This window comes from Silene latifolia, chromosome 7 (genome assembly GCF_048544455.1).
Source record: "Silene latifolia isolate original U9 population chromosome 7, ASM4854445v1, whole genome shotgun sequence".
Taxonomy (NCBI): Eukaryota; Viridiplantae; Streptophyta; class Magnoliopsida; order Caryophyllales; family Caryophyllaceae; genus Silene; species Silene latifolia.
In genome coordinates this window covers 73,772,527-73,785,841 of record NC_133532.1, presented here as the reverse complement: position 1 = coordinate 73,785,841, position 13,315 = coordinate 73,772,527, and positions in this window count along the sequence as shown.

Sequence of the window (13,315 nt, the reverse complement as noted above, 5' to 3'; positions counted from 1 at the left end):
CCTTGCAGACAGGGTCAGCGCCGACTGAACCAAAAGATGCAAGATGTTGTGATGGCTGAGGTAATGAAGCTGCTTGACGCAGGTATTATCTATTCCGTTGTTCATTCTAAGCGGGTGAGTCTAGTTCAGGTAGTTCCTAATAAAGGAGGGACTACTGTGGTCAAGAATGACAAAAATGAGTTAATACCTACCAGAGTAGTAACTGGCTGGCGGATGTGTATAGATTACAGACAGCTGAATGCTGCCAGCAAGAAAGATCACTTTCCCCTTCCTTTCATTGATCAAATGGTAGAAAGGTTAGATTCCCACAAGTTTTTCTGTTATCTGGATTGATATTCAGGGTTCTTTCAGATCCCTATTCATCCGGATGATCAGGCTAATACTACTTTTACTTGTCCTCAGGGCGTTTTTGCTTATTATAGGATGCCTTTTGGTTTGTGTAATGCCCCTGCTACCTTTCAAAGGTGCATGATGGGGATATTTTCAGAGTACATGGAGTCTATTATGGAAGTTTTTATGGACGACTTCAGTGTCTGTGGAAGTGATTTTTCTAACTGTCTGTCTAACCTTGATAAAGTGTTGCAGCGCTGCATTGAGGTTAATCTTGTGCTTAACTGGGAGAAGTGCCATTTCATGGTCAACGAGGAAGTTGTCATAGGGCACTTAGTTTTTGACACGGGTATAGAAGTTGACAAAGCAAAAGTGGAAGTGATTCAGCAATTACCTCCTCCTGTTAATGTTAAAGGAGTGAGGAGTTTCCTTGGTCATGCTGGCTTTTATCGCCGGTTCATCAAGGACTTTTCAAAAATTGCTAAACCACTTCCATAGCTACTGCTTAAGGACGCCCCCATTGTATTCACTGATGAGTGTCTTTCTGCTTTTAACAGGTTAAAGCAGGCTTTGATTTCGGCGCCGATTATACAGCCTCCCGACTGGGATTTGCCGTTTGAGATAATGTGTGACGCTAGTGACTATGCACTAGGAACGGTGCTAGGCCAAAGGAAAGACAAAGCTTTGAATGTAATTTACTATGTGAGCCAAACTCTGGATGAGGCTCAAGTGAAGTACACCACTACCGAGAAAGAGCTGCTAGCTGTGGTTTATGCTTTTGAAAAATTTCGTTCTTATTTGATAGGGTCAGAAGTTACTGTTTTTACTGACCATGCAGCGCTGAGACACCTTCTTGCTAAGAAGGAAGCTAAACCGCGGCTATTGAGATGGATACTCCTTCTTCAGGAATTTGATTTGCAGATAAAGGATAAGAAAGGTGCTGAGAACGTTGTAGCTGATCATTTGTCGGGACTGTCACAACAAGAGGGAGAGGATTCTTTACCTATTGATGATTCTTTTCCTGATGATTCTTTGTTTGCTGTTTTGTCTGCTATTGTTAACCAAGATCCTTGGTATGAAGATCTAGATAATTACGTTGTCAGTGGCACGCTGCCGCCTGACCTTTCTCATCAGCAGAGGAAGCGTTTTCTGTATAACGCTAAGCAGTACTTTTGGGATGATCCTTATTTGTTTAAGGAATGTGCAGACAGTCTCTACAGACAATGTATTCCGTAGTGGGAGACCAAAGTGATCTTGGAAGGCTGCCATTAATCCTCTTATGGTGGTCACCATGGTCCATCGCGTACCGTGGCTAAGGTACTTCAGTCTGGTTTCTAATGGCCTACTTTGTTTTCTGATGCTAAAGCTTTTGTTTCAGCTTGTGATGCCTGCCAACGATCAGGGAACATTTCAAAGAGACACGAGATGCCACAAAACGGTATCTTAGAGGTTGAGGTTTTCGATGTCTGGGGCATTGATTTCCAAGGACAATTCCCATCTAGTAAAGGTAACAGGTATATCTTAGTAGTTGTTGACTATGTGTCTAAGTGGGTGGAGGTAATTGCTTCACCCCATTGTGATACCAAGACCGTGATTAAGATGTTTAAAAAGATTATATTTCCCCGATTTGGTGTCCCTAGGGTCGTCATTAGTGATGGGGGAATGCACTTTAAGGAGAAGAAACTAACTTCCATTTTGTCTAAGGTTGGTGTTCAACACCGGCGTGGTTTGGGGTATCATCCCTAAACTAGTGGTCAAGTTGAGGTCTCTAATCGCGAGATTAAAGAGATCTTAGCTAAAGTAGTTTTTAAATCACGGAAGGACTGGAGTCTTAAACTGGAGGAGATATTATGGGCTTATAGGACTGCCTTTAAGACGCCGATTGGTGCATCACCTTATCGGTTAGTTTATGGGAAGTCATGTCATTTACCTGTTGAGTTAGAATGTAAAGCTTGGTGGGCAATTCGTGAACTTAACTTTGATCCTAAGTTGTGTGGTCAGAACCGTCTATTGCAGCTAGATGAACTGGAGGAGTTTAGGCTCAAGGCCTATGATAGCTCACGCATCTACAAGGAGAAGACGAAGAGATGGCACAACAAAAGGATCTTACCTCGGGAATTTCATGTCGGGCAGAAAGTGTTGCTGTTTAATGCCCGACTGCGATTATTTCCTGGCAAGCTGAAGTCCAGGTGGAGTGGCCCTTATACAGTGACAGTTGTTACTAAATTTGGGTCTGTTGAGCTAGAAGGTTCCGAGGGAAATAGGTTCAAAGTGAATGGGCAATATGTGAAGCATTACCATGAAGCAAATGATGCAGACAACTGTGTTGAAGTCTTGTACTTCGACGAGCTTGATGAGCCAGTTAGTTGAAGCCAGAAAGGTCGTGCGGGACCACTTAAACCTGCGCTTTCCGGGAGGCAACCCGGAGTGTTTTGTTATATTTTAGTTAAACTTATTTTCTTTCTTTCTTTTAGCTGTGTTTTGAACTAAGAACGCTGAACTATGCGTCTCTCGTATTTCCTATACTTCTTTTGTACGTTTTGCAGGTGTTGTAGCTCGATCGAATGGTTTTTCTACTCGATCGATTACTTTTGCTGAGAATTTTACTCGATCGAGCAACTGTTTTCCTCGATCGAAATGCTGCAAAACCGTTTCTTTCGATCGAGTAATCCATCTTCTCGATCGAGCCCTTTTGACACCCAATCTTCTCGATCGAACTATTCTGCTCTGTTCGATCGAGCAGTTACATGGTCCAGCTGCTGTTTTTTCATCCTTTGAGCTACTATGTGGCTACCAATGACCTCCCATGTTCATGGTCGGTTTGGGGAGGTCCCTCCTTACGCCGTCTTGTAAGTTTTCCGATTCCCGTTATCCTTTACTCCTTAGTTTGCATTTCTTTCCCTATTTTTGGTACAATGAGGGCATTGTACGGTTTGGTTTGGGGAGGTATGCATCCATATCAGTGTCTGCATGTTATATTGCATTTTTTTTATTGCATTTCCGTTTGTACGTTTATTCATTTTCGCATGCATCGTTGTTTTTAAGTAAAAAAAATCACGTTTATTTTGAGCCGGAACGTTTGAACTTGACGCTACAATGAGTCTTTACCCTTGGCTTGCATATTCTTAACATTCTGTTGGCATGGTAATGTGCATAATCTACGAGTTTTTGTTTCTCTCTTATCTGGACGAATAGACTTGACTCACGTATTGGCAAGCTACATTACATTATAAGGTCAGAGCTTTTTTAAACTGGTGACATTCATGACCGGTTTCATGTAGGATGTGAGTAGTACTCACTATAAGGCATGTAACATCAATTTGCATAAGCATGAATCTAGTCTTCTTAATACCTGTATGCATTCGGTCTATGGATGGTGACACATGTTAGGAGAGGCAGTTCCCTTTATTTCATTCTACCCATGAGCCTCACATAGCCAAATTGCCTTCTTTGTCCTGTTTAACTACAATCTATAATTATGCCTACCCTAGCCGAGCTAGTAATTAGTAGTTATTGGGAATGTTTCATTGCTGTTTGGTTATATATCTAATTTGAATAAGTTGGTGGATATGTTGAAGGGAATGAAGGAGAAAAATGAAAGAGTATTGGAATGAAAAAAAAAAATTCGAAAAAAAAAGGTTGAAAAAGAAATATGAAAAAGAGAGAAAAAAAATCTTATGCGGAAAAATGAAAAGTTGTATAGATGATTTTTACTCCCATGTCTTATTTGTATCTTATGGGGAGTTGACAAGTTTATGGTGTATTGTGAGTTTAGTGCATCCAATTTGCACTGTTTTGTATTGATATATATTGAGTATGAAGTTGGGATGCAGTTTCAAAATTTGGATCCGTTGTTTCTAGTCTGGCTATTCACTCCACATTTCCAAATTCATTTTAGCCCCTTCTAACCCATTACCTCACTTACCCAAATTTAAGTCCTCGGCATGTGTCTTGGTCATCAGTTGGTGGGAATGCATATGTACGGTCGTAGAGATTCTATTCATGTTAAACTGCATGCATGCTCTTATAGGTTGAGTTAGGTGAGTGTCTTTACTTCTTTCTATCTTTCACTTATATACTCACCCTGTGCTTAATTCGAGTGATGAGCGACACGTGAGAGTCCGATATCTATGAGTCTTGCAAGGTCGACGGTTCAGTAAGTTGGAGACATTGATTTAATTCGTTTGCACTTATCACTTGCCACTTTGTTAGTTGTTGCATTAAACTAGTTTTGGTGGATGATTCGTATTTGATAAGTTGGTCCTGTTCCACTATCTATTCTTAGTTGCATTCATAGTTTGCTTGGGGACAAGCAAAGGTTTGGTTTGGGGAGATTTGATGCGTGTATTTTATATAAGGTTTTTACCTCATTTTTACACGCATTTCTGTACTATTTATGTAGCATCTAGCTACAAATACCCCCGAATAGTCTACTTTGGTTTGTCTTGTGTAAATTGCAGGTACGGACCAGAAAGAAGATAAACTGAGCCTAAAGTTGCCTCATTTGCATGCATTTGTGGAGAATAAGGAATTGGAGCTTGGAATCTATCACTTAAAAGATGCGTGATATGACCTCGAAAGGTGTCAAGGAATCCTACGTGCTAATATAGCTTGATCGACCACTTATTAGTCGATCGAATGCTTTATCCATTGAAGATTCACTCGATTGAGTTGTTCTGAGGCTCGATCGATGGGGCTGAAACAAGAAGTACTCGATCGAATGGTTTTTCTGTTCGATCGAGAGGGATTGCTGGTCATGTCCTCGATCGAGTGGTTTCGTTCCACTCGATCGAGAGGTTTCATCTTGTACGTGTGTTTTTGCCTTATCTCGTGTTGGGCTTTGTAATTAGTTTTAAACTAGGTTAAGTAGGACGTGTTACGACTTCTTCATCATCTCTTAGACTATGATACTCTCTCTTCCTCTCTACTCTCTCAGACTACTACTCTTGAATTATTGCTTAGATCGAATCTTGTAATCGGTACCTCTTTCTTTTATCTTAATCTTAATCTTTTGCTTCTCTTTAATTCTTTCTCTCTTATATGTTTTTGTTATCATTAATATCTCATTACTTGCTACCATGTTTAATTCTCCATGCTTGTGTATGATTGTTGCTATCACAATAATAATGCATAGCTAATTTCTATTGCTAAGACTTAGGGAATCCATGATTATGAAGGAATTGTAAATCGAATTATTAGGTTTAATGCTAGTGTAGTTTATGTTGTTAATCGCTACATTTAATTGTTTCTGCCTAATTATGTCGACGCAATTAGTCATTACATTAAACCGCAGTAAACCTTGACCTAGATCGGAAGATTGGAAAGGGTGAGACTTGTAGCGAACATTAGGGCACATAGTGAGGGCGGAAGCTAAGCTATCTGTGCTTTAGGGCGAATTGAGACCGGAAGGAGATATTCACTGCCCCTTTGACCATACTTGCATTGACCCGAGACTTAGATTGCATGACTGAAGAATCATGGTGAACCGACTGTCTTAGCTGTTTTCTCTCTATTCGCTTAACCTTTATTCCTTTGTTTTTCCTCTCAATCTTGATCTCTTTTAGACTAGAACAAATAATTAAAACTCCCAGAACTATTACCTAGACGGACTTAATTAAGTTGACATTTTTCCATCTCCCTGTGGAGATCGACCCTACTTGCTGCTAACTTCTGTTAGTTGTATCTAGGTATTTATTTTTGGTACCTGACGACGGTATCATCTACACTAAGCCCCACTCATCGCAATGAGCAAACAACTCATGTTCCTTAATGTGCACATCCCCTCTTATGGTGGGTCCCATAAGGGCGAATGAAGGGCATGAAGCCACTCCCGCAAGTGACTCCACTCAGCCGAGGACGCACCTCACCAACATAATCAATCCACCACAACTCCAATAATTAAGAATAAAATTCAACAACAATAGTTATCATGCCAATTAAATCACAATCATCACATCTTAAATTAATTATGCACTCAACTGAGTAGAGAAACCTTAACTTAACACAGATCCGATTACGAGTCAATAAGAAGAAGCAAGAAATGATCTTCTACAAATTCTCCACCTAACAACAATTATAACAATCCAATCAAAACATGCAATAATCCCTTTTTCCCCAAATTCTAATATTAAGATAAAACCCTAAAAGACAAAACTAACAAAAGGTATAAGACTAGTGGCTTACCGACGCAACCGACGCTAGAGAGAGATGAACAAAGACTCATGAACAATCCAAGGTCTTGGGAGAGATTAGAGATGATTAGAGTACGTAGAAATGTTTTAGGTTTTGGTAAAAAGTGAAAAGTGAAATTGTTAAACATAATTTATAACTTTAATCATCCTTAACCAACCGCGAAAATAATTCGCGTCAAACCAGATACTCGGTCGAGTACTGAGAGTATTAGGCCGAGTACCCCATACTCAGCCGAGTATGGTAATACTCGGCCGAGTGTTTCTGGACAGTAGCCTGACCAGAAAACACACGACGCATTACTCGGCCGAGTTTGCCCTATTTGGCCGAGTAACAGAACTCAGAAAAACGTGGTATAACATGACCTTTCACCCAAGCGTCGTGACGTCTAAATTTTCCAAGCTTTGTCTATAATTCATTCATCACATTGATATCCTCTCAAAATATGTATGATTACTATGAACATATATAGCATCCGACTAAAACACCTAATAGTCTAATATTATAAGAATTATTTACTTACAAGTTTCGTCTTAATCAATCTATAACCACCTCGGGAACTGTAAAAAAATGGTCTTTTTCTTTGAAATGTTTGCCTTGTTCCTCTCACTCATAACCTTCATCAAATAAATTGTATCGAAAAACGTAAGCTTGACCAAACACTAAACTAAGTTTACTTCTTACTTATTAAGTTACCTTAAACTTATCAGACTGCTTATAAGTGATATAGCTATCCCAATGTGTGGACATGGGCCACCTGCGATGCCCAGCCGATCTGTGGGCATGGTAGCATTCTGAAAGCCATGCTCGGTGGCGTGAAAATGCTTTCGACCGGATCGTTTAAGATCGCTCGCTTTCGTCTTGGCAAGGGTCTCGAAAAGATGCAAGAGATGTTCAGAATCGCCACCAAGCATTTGTGAGATGCTTGGAACCCGTTCGAATCCACTTTATACCTATATCAACCAAGGCAAAAAAGCGGTGGTTGACATAGGTACTAAAGATAAGAAGTCTTCCCTCTTTAGCGTCCTATCTCTAGAATGACTCTCGTTTGCCCTGGATAAGGTCGTCCACTTTCCAAAGTTTCTGAGTAACAGGTGAAGTTACGTATTAGGAAGCCCTTTAATCAAACACCCAATACCGCCCGCGGTAGCGGCCTCTACTGATCGATCTTGGTTGGTTAAATGCAAAATTTGATAAAACGGGTAAATGCATGAATGCGCATCCACAAGTTTGAACCTAACATGTGAGCTTTCTATGTCGGTTGTTTATCCAAATATCAAGTAATTGATGTCAAGTTTGATTTTATGTTGATTTGCATGCAAGACGGAAATTAAACATCCATTTACCGAGTTAGGTTTATGGTGCATAACGTGATCCATTTGTCTTAGTAAGGTGTTTTGCAAATACGATGTAAAAGGGGCAGATTTGTCATCTCATCCGTCCTGTATTTGGGTTAACCGAAGTCGGGATCGTCCTAGACATGTGCTGGAAAGGAAACAGGGTCTGCATCAGGCAGCCTATTGAGGCGCGAGCCATCAGGCGATGCAAACAGGCCTGTCCTGGTTTGAAAATTGGAAAATGATTGGCCTGTTTAGGCGCGAGCCAGCAGACTGTCCAAGGGACGTCTTCTGACTAATAAAATGTTTGTAAAATGGTTTGAAAAGAGGGTGTTTGAACCCGTCCTGATTTTAAAAGGTCGTTTAGACAGTTTTCGTGTCAATATGAAGAACGAGACTTGAATAATCATCATTGTTTTGACAATATTCGATGTCGGGTTCAGTTTTACAAGCTTGACATGAATAGTTTTGAAAATGGTTATGAACTAATTTTTGTAAGTTTATTTGTTTGTAATTAGTCAATGTTCATCATCGTACTCAGGTTAAAAACCGACATGGTATGTGAAACCAAGGATGATTTTGTATTTATGACTAATGTGTTGGTTTTGAAATGTAAAGAAATGAAAATAAAAGATTTTAAAATACCTTTTAAAATGTGATTTACCAAATATTATCACCAAAACACGGATTAAACCGTCATGGTATGAGGAACCAAGGGTGAAATGTTTCATGGTTAAAAGTTTATCATGAAAAATAATTTGAAATATTTGAAATGGTAAAAACCGATTACAAATAAGAAATGAAATAAAAAAGGAAAGATGAGACCAAACACGGTTGGATTAAAGCCTAAGAGGGCATTGAGGCGCGAGCCTCTCTGCTATGCAAGCAGCCCCTGCCTCCGGCCAAAATCCGGTTTTGGCTCATGTAACCAATATTTGAATCATGTTGTGCATGTTTTAGCATGTTATAGTTATAAAACAGATGAAAAACATGAAAGAAGAGGATTTTTTACACCCTCATACTTACATGCTAGGCTTGAGACAAAAAAACGACGAAAGTGTATCAACTTGTTTGGTCGGAAAACTCGGTTAAAAACTGTTTTAGCAACGTAAAATAGTGTTTTGTTTAGTTTAGTGATGGTGTAGTTGGTCGAGATGGTTGGTCAAGTGATTTAATGCACGAGGACGGCACCAAACAATGTGTAAGGCTTGTATTTTCGAACGGTAGGTCGAAAATACGTGTCGGTTTGTGACTTAAGAAGTCGAGTCGAGAATTTTAAAGGAGAAATGAGGGGGCGGACACTCGCGTACCTTCAAATGGTGGCATTTGAGGGGTATTTATAGAAAAATGGGTGGTTGTGTGCGTTTTGAGCGACATGGCCGTATGGGCTACTCAAAGAGGCGCGAGCCATTTCGCGGGTCTTCGAGCTGTCTTGTCACTATCACGTAATTGAAATCATGATTTGTTCTATCCTAGGTTTTGGATGTCATGATTTGTACTTGACCATCAAGCATTCCGGTAATTCTTAACAAGGAAGTTTTGAGAAGTTTTTTTTTGTGTTTGACTCTGTTTGACTCGTTGTTGGAGTCGGTATTTGAATTTTTGAGTCGGTTTTTGGTCCGGTGACGGTTTTGACTCTAGTTAATGTCATTACGACCCTGCCGTTATGCGTTAAACACTCCAGACACTTTTGCAAAGTTTTGAAATGTTTTGTTTTCGAATTCATTTTAAGTTTTCCGACGTATAGTTATACAAAACTGTCGATTAAACGCTGCGATTCCTAAGCATGTTGTAGTCTGATAATCATCAGGTGTTTGTTGGAGAGTCAATAGATAATGGGTTTCTACAGAGCCCCCACTTTGACTGAGGCTTGGACAGCGCGAAAGTCAAAGTATAGCCCCCAGGTCAATCGAAGATTACAACCTGGCGATCGAAGCGACTTCGAGGTGGCTCCAAAGAGTTCGGGCCAAGGACCTGCCGTCGGGAAGGGCGACACCAAGGCGACTTGATGATACGAGTCAAGGACCTATCGTCGGGAACAGTTTTGAGTCTGTCGATTGTCCGTGCGGGTTTTTTAAAGTCCGTTAGACTACGTATAAAGGCTCGCCAGTGTGGACGCGGCCCCACGGGGTCGCTTGGGAAAATAAGCGTTTGCATTTGTGGAGTCGCCATCAATTTATTGTGGGAAATTGGAAACCGTTCGAATACTTCGCGTCATGTCAAGACACAAAGTAATGACATAGACACTAAGAACTCGTTACCCTTAGCATTCTATGTCCAGAATGACTCTCGTGGATGCCAATGAACACGGATGTTCACAGAGATCTGGAGTAAGGGGTGAGGGTTCGTATTAGGAAGCTCTTTTGATCGAACACCTAATCCCGCCCGCCTCGGTAGCGGCCTCTACTAATGATTAGGGAAAATCATTTATACTTGATATGTTGTCGATTATATGCATGCAATGCAACATCCACAGATTAATCCTAGCATGTGAGAATTAACTAAGTCGGTGAACACGTAATTTAGCATACATTAAGTCGAAGTAGGATTTAAGGTTGATTACATGTGAAAACATACAAAAAAACGATAATAAAGAATACGATAAAAAAATAAAATAATTGAAATTACAATAATTACATTGGTTTAATTGACTTACGTCGAAAATATATTTAAAACGGATAATTTTAGAAAAGGAAGGAAAAATAAATTAAAGAACAGATTAGCGGTGATAATACGAATAATAGTTGATTAATACGTAAATTAATAAGCTAGGTCAAAGCAACAACGAAAGTTCAGAGACAGAACTCAACCCGGAACAGGCGCAACAGAGCTGCGTCCCTTGGAAGAGGCACAATGGTCACTGCGTCTGTTCCTGAGGTGAGTTCTGGCTGTGAAGCCGAAACTGCCAATTGTTAATATTCGTTGGTGAATTAATGCTCAATGAATATTATTTGACTCGGATAGAAGTGATTTAACATGTTATTTACATATGAATGGGTGATAAAAACAGTAAAAGACGGACTCAAATTAATTAGAACGAATTAAGGACTAATTACAAGATTAATTATGAATTAAATTTATTAAAACTAACTAATTAGGTTTAATTAATGTTAAACTACTGATGATGGTGACGATAAACAAATGAAAAATATACAAAAGTGAATTCCAGAGACTTGATATGGATGAATCGAGTCTCTAAAACCCGGATTTGATTTTAATAACGAAAACCCGCAAACATTAGTTATATGGGATTTAAGTCGGAAATTAAAAGGATGATAAATAACATGAATTAGGTATTGAAATTATCATGCAGATGAAATAAGAAATAAACAAGAAAAGAGCGAAATAAAATAGACGAATCAACAGAGGACGAAGGAAGCAGAAGGAAAGCAGGAACTACGGTAGCCTCAGGACGAGGCGCAGCAGATGCTGTGTTCCTTCTCGACATCTATCTCCCGTTAATCCGTAAAAAGGTTTGAATAAAAGGTTTTATAAATCGGTTTAAACATGCTTTCAACGTAAATCTTACAATCATTAATACAATAATAAAATACAATAATAAAAGATGGGATTTACACCCTCAGACTTACATGTTTGACGAAACGAGATTAACTAAATTAACGTTTAGTGATTGCTCGACTCGAATGTACGACGAAAGTGCCCTCGTAAGAGGAATTAAACTAAATTGATTAAGTTGATTGAGTGGAGTTGGTCAAATTGGTCGGTCATGCAAAATGAGGCTGGTACTCAGAAGGATCCGAGCTTGCGTGGTCGAAAGTTCAAGCACGTAGACGCCAATAAGAAAAGAGAACGGTCTTAGAATGCAAAAGGGAGAAGAGAAGGGCGGACACTCGCGTGAGAAATATGAGGAACGAAGGCTCCTATTTATACTAATCACACGGAGGAATTAGGGTTTCGGTAAAACTTTGGAAGTTAATCTCGAAAAGATCTTAAAATACGCAGAAAGGAGATGGGGAAGAGGCGCAGCAACCACTGGGCTCTTGGAAGAGGCGCAGCAGGTGTTGCGTCCTTTCCCCAAGAGTTTCCTCCTGCAGAAGAAAGATTTTCCGCGTTTCTTTTATGGAATTACGATTGATCTCAATTTTCTTATTATTTAAAATATAATTTCGGAAAATACTTTGCCAAAAGATTAAAAGATTGAAATATGGAATATAAATATCTGGAACGTTCCAGAATATTCTGACTCGGCATTTTAAACGGTTATTAGAAAATGAAGGCGATTTTTGACCCGGACTCCAAATGTACTCTAATTACTGTCAAAACGACCGTAACGACGCGTAGATGACAACCATGGGGTAGACACAAGTATTTGAGCTATCACATGACGATAACCTTACGAATTGTCATAAATCGTTCTGTGTACCAAACATGCGGCCCAATCATCACCGGGTGGTTTGCGGGAGGTGCAGAAATGAGGTATCTACAGAGCCCCCACTTTGAATGAGGCTTGGACAAGGCGAAAGTCAAAGTATAGCCATCAGGTGAATCGAAGATTACAACTTGATGACTATGGTGACGCGAGGCGGCTCAAGGGGTCTGAGCCAAGGACCTTTCGTCGGGAACATTTTAGAGTCTGTCGACTATCGGGGAGGGTTGTTTAAAGTCCATTAGACTACGTAAGGAGGCTCGCCAGCCATAAGAAGAGATCATACCCGAGACTTCTTTTTCTTTGAGGGGAAACAAAACACAATATTGAAGGGGTAGCAGGACGTCGGTAGGAACTGCTGGGTGGAATCTGCTTGCGCCGGTCTCAAGCGAACTTCGGCAAAAATTGAGGTTGAATCTCCATGTCTCGAGAGGAACAATCGGCTGTCATGAACTCTCGCCGGGGGATCATAATTGAGATGTGTCAGAACACCTGTCAGAGAACATTCGCTCGTTGTGGCAAGCGAAGTCTTGTTAAAGTACTGCGATAATTCACAGTCTACTCGAAAATACGGGTCCGGACGAGGAATAAACATCAAACGGACCAAATATACGATATTTGTTGTTGAGGAAGAGGCGCACCAAAGATGGCCCCACAAATAACGAACTTTTAATGAACTTTTGAAAATTGAATTTGAGGGAAGCTGAGGAAGAGGCGCAGCGCCCGCTGCGTCCTTTCCTGGGTTTATCTCTGTCCGAGTAAAAACTCGACAGAACCGCATTTTATTTCATAATAACAAAACACAATTTCTTCAAACCTCACTCAAATTCCAACCATTTTCCGTCAAAATTTGACCAAATACTTGCATTTGCCATGACTAGCCGAGGTATGCGTCTTATTTTTGCATTAAACTTCCGTATTCGCCTTAATTTGATCTGACAAATTTAAGGTTTTCGACCCGAATTGTCGAAAATTTGGGGCTTTTCCTCCAAATAATCTTGCCTTGTAAAATTGACTTTAGAAATAGATAATTGGTAGTATAAGGATCATAACCATGTGTTCATTTTGAATT